We start from the raw sequence: 4,370 nt of genomic DNA on the forward strand, positions 1-4,370 counted from the left end.
AGTTATAAATGATTTTTTGGAAGTAACTATTTATAGAGATGGGTATGTTTAGATATCTGCCTCCGAAAATCGTTTTTAGCAACACACGCTTAGAATGTCCACCTCTAGTCATTTTCAGAGACAGGCATCTTAAAGTCTCCGTCTCTAGAAATCGATCGATGTAGTCGGGCGTCCTAAGACGACTGCCCCTGTTAATTGATGATTTTCAGAGGTGATCGCCTTAGGATGCCCACCTTTATAAATGATTTTTGAAGATGAGCATTATTCTAGAGACTACTAGACCATTTATGAATGCAGACACTAATCATTTATCTGGTAGTGATAGAGGCACGGAAAGAGCGGGGGCGCACCTCAACGACTGTCATTCTCACTTTTGAGAAACCAAATATTATTAACTTTAACTAAATATATAATAGAGATTATTAATATTTATGACTCATAATGTTATCATTATACTAATATTTAAATATATTTTTGTAATAAACTTATTTGGAAATAAAAAATGCTAATATTTTATACAAACTGATAATTTTTTTTAAAAAAATTGACTTGAGCTGCGCCAAAGAAAATCCACTCCATCAAGAAAACAAATGATATTTGAAGTACAATTTCTTCAAAGATAAATGCTAATTACATTTTCCAACCACCGAGACTATTAATTTCAATTAGTTTCCATTCTACCATCCAGAACTCTCAATAGATTTTTGTCTCTACAGAGTACGAATACATTATGCATTGTTCGGCTTACCACATATTCGGCTCGTTCGACTTCTTTTTTCAGTCGGAACAATGTTTTTCTCTCACAACAATTCAGCCAGAACAGTGTTTTTCAGCCAGTTTCAGCCAAGTTTCAGAGCAGCGAACATGGCCTATTTGTCGTGGGTTTGTAACCACGGCCAGTGATAGGTCGATGTGTAGAACTTCTATGGTTGACAATCAAGATAGGAGAGGTTTATCCTTATTTAGGCTTCGGAGCCATACATTCAGCAATCTGAGTTCAATGTATCAGAGGCCCCATTCGCTTCGCTGAAAAAATAAGCTGAAACACTGTTCCGGCTAATGTGTTGTGAGAGAAAAACACTGTTCCGGCTAAAAAACAAACAGAAAAAGACGGATTATAAAAGAAGCGAACAGGGCCCAGAGTGCTTAAGCGAAATTAAAGAGTTAAATGCACCAGAGATCCATTAACTTGTGAGGAGGTTTCAGTTGGGTCCATCAACTTTCAAAGTGGCTTTTTTGGTCCATAAACTTTTAAAATGATTCACTGTATGTCCATACCTATTTATTTAACCTTAAATTCAAAGCACATTTGTAGAAAACCCCCTACCTTTCTTTATCTTCTACACGCTCACCCTTCAGTCATCGTACGTAAGAACTTGATTTGCAGTAGTTAGTTGCGGCCGGCTGAAATCTGAATCTTGGTGTGGGAACTCTTTCTGATCTCGATGGCATGTAGGGCATGATCATCCTGGCGCTGACGGCCGACATGCTGCCGTTCGCGTCGCCGCGGGATCAACAGCTTGTTCATCATGGTTGGCGTGGGCGGGATCAACGGCAGCAGTGCGCGGGCGCGACGGAGGGACAATTCACGGTGCTGGCGCTATCGTTCTTGTTCATCGTGGTGGGCACGGGCGGCATCCAGCCGTGCAGCCTGCCGTTCGGTGCCGACCAGTTCGACCCGCGCACGGAGTCCGGCCGCCGCGGGATCAACAGCTTCTTCAACTGGTACTACTTCACCCTGACCATCGCCGTCGTGGGCTCGTCGACGGGGATCATCTATGTGTAGAGCAACATGAGCTGGTGCATCGGGTTCGTCATCCCCGCCGCGCTCATGTTTGCCTCCTGTGTGCTCTTCTTCGACGGCGCGGGGCTCTACGTCCCCATGCGCTCCGAGGGGATCCCCTTGGCCAGCGTTTTCCGCGCCGCCGTCGTGGCGGTCCATAAGCGGCGCGCCCCGGCGCCCGAGGACCCCACGGCGTCCCTCTTCAGGACGCGCCACGCGAGCTCGCTCGTGTCGAGGCTCCCCTACACCGACCAGTTTAGGTTCCTCGACAAGGCCACCGTGGTGGTGGAGTACGACAGCGAGGTCGGCGACTCCAGCGGCGGCCGCCCAGGGACCCGTGGCTGCTGTGCAGCCTACAGCAGGTGGAGGAGGCCAAGTGCATCCTCCGTATCATGCTGGTGTGGGACACCTGCATCGTCTACTACGTGGCGTTCGCGCAGACCAACACCTACGCCTGCTTCGAGGTGCCGCCGGCGTCGTTCACCATCTTCCCCATGCTGGCGCTCGTCGTGTGGATCCTTCTCTACGACCGCCTCATGGTGTCGTGGCTGCGCAGGCTCACCAGCGTCGAGGGCGGCGTCACGCTGCTCCAGCACATGGGCGTGGGCATGGTGCTCTCCGTCGTGGCCATGCAGTGTCGATGCCTGTAGCCTCACCGATGGCCCCCGCGTTCGCCGAACCACCGTCGAAGTCGCCCTCGCCGGTACGCCAGTGACCATGTCCCGTTCCTTCCGCCATTACCTTCACACAAGACTGGAACATCCTGGTGCTCCATCTTCTTCGTTTTCGTCAGGGCCCCGTAGCAGCCATCATTCGTCGCCCTATTCTTTGTGGACGCGAGCTCGACCCAGACTGCCACGGCCGCTCCTCGACACAGCGACGACCCCTACATAGCCTCGACCCCGCCTACACCGTGTGGTCGTCCGCCAGCTAGCCGCCGGTGAGCACCCTAGCCTCAAAGCCCCACCTTTTGTGCGTTGCCTGTCCTGGTCATCGACACCGGCTGCTCTTGGGTGCTCACGTCGATCACACGCCCTGCCTTGGCACCTGTGCGCCTACAATCACGTAGCACGCTACCCCATGCGCATGCATCGTGGACTCACCGCCCGGCTCCTTTGAGCTTTTGGCCGCCCGGCTCCTTCGAGCTTTCGGACTCGCCACACGCGCATGCAAGCTGCCGTGGCCTTCGCTAACCTGTCCGGCCCGCTGCCGCCGGAGCTCGGCGAGCTCGCGCGGCTCGAGAAGCTGTTCCTATTGAAGAACCGGCTCGCCGGTGCCATACCACCGCGGTGGTCCCGCCTCCGCGCGCTGCAGGCTCTCGACCTATCAGCGCACCGCGGCACTGTGGACTTCCGCTGTGGTGGTGGCCTTCGTGGGGATGGCGGTGCTCGCTGTCACCGCACGCTGGCTGCAGCGGTGGTAGCGCGGGCGGCGCACGTGCACACCCCAACGTTGTCGTCGGGTCGGTGTACCGCACGAAGATGCCGAACGGTGAGGTGATCGCTGTGAAGAAGTTGTGGCGCCAGCCGTCGGCGCACAAGGAGGGAGGAGGAGGAGCTCCGGTGGCGGAGCCACCACCGAAGCGGCGGAAGGAGCCATCAGCTGACGCGGACGGCAACAGCAACGGAAACAGGAGCATGCTCGCCGAGGTGGAGGTGCTGGGCCACCTCCGGCACCGCAACATCGTCCGGCTGCTGGGGTGGTGCACCGACGGCGAGCACCTCCATGGCGTCGAGGCGGGTCGGCGTGGGGAGACGCGTGAGCCGGGCGTGGAGCGGCCGCGGCCGGACCTCCACGACGCGGGCGGCTTCGGCCAGCAGGCACCGCGGCCGCGCCCTGGCGCGTCACGGAGAGGAGGAAGAGCGGCTGCTGGAGGAGGGCGCTGGGAAGCGAGATGCCAGTTGGGCCCACATGGCCACAGCTGCAGCTCACCAGCGCGCCCGCAGCAGCGACGGCGGGCGCCACGGAGCCGTTCGCGTACGTGACGTGGTGCGGGAAGGGGTTTTCTACAAATGTACTTTGAATTTAAGGTTAAATAAATAGGTATGAACCTGCAGTGAACCATCTTAAAAGTTTATGGACCCAAAAAACCACTTTAAAAGTTGATGAACCCAACTGAAACCTCCTCACAAGTTAATAGATCTCTGATGCATTTATAATCCTAGAGTCCCAGGCGCGTGCCCACGCACGCAGGCGGAGGGACGCCGTGGAGGGTTGGGACGAGTGCGCGTGGGCCGGGCCCAAGTCCAGCCCGGCACGTTCTTGATCTCCCCTATCGTTTGTTGTGCTTGCTGAGGAACAGACGACTTGCAATTTGTGGACCTTTGTTTGTTCGATTTCGTTGGTCAAGTTCCAAGCAAAGTCAAAAAAATAGCAAGCGAGGCACCAATGGTGATGCCGTGCATCTCAACATTCTTCGGAGGTCTTCATATAATAGAGTGTGCTGTGCTGGCATGTATATGTATTTATTTAAAGAGATGGACGCATGCATGCACCGTAAAAGATAATTGTATTATTTCACAAAAAGAGAGAGAATTGTATTAGATATCTCTTATTAAGAAGATCTTATAGGTTGTCGAGAGCTAAG

The 4,370-nt window shown here is 53.8% G+C and overlaps 1 pseudogene; it reads left to right on the top strand.

Moving 5' to 3' along the window:
- The first annotated feature begins 1,459 nt into the window (after positions 1–1,459).
- On the top strand, positions 1,460–2,433 carry LOC136468546 (protein NRT1/ PTR FAMILY 2.10-like; annotated as a pseudogene).
- Positions 2,434–4,370: the final 1,937 nt, after the last annotated feature.

This window comes from Miscanthus floridulus, chromosome 8, assembly GCF_019320115.1.
Source record: "Miscanthus floridulus cultivar M001 chromosome 8, ASM1932011v1, whole genome shotgun sequence".
Classification (NCBI taxonomy): domain Eukaryota; kingdom Viridiplantae; phylum Streptophyta; class Magnoliopsida; order Poales; family Poaceae; genus Miscanthus; species Miscanthus floridulus.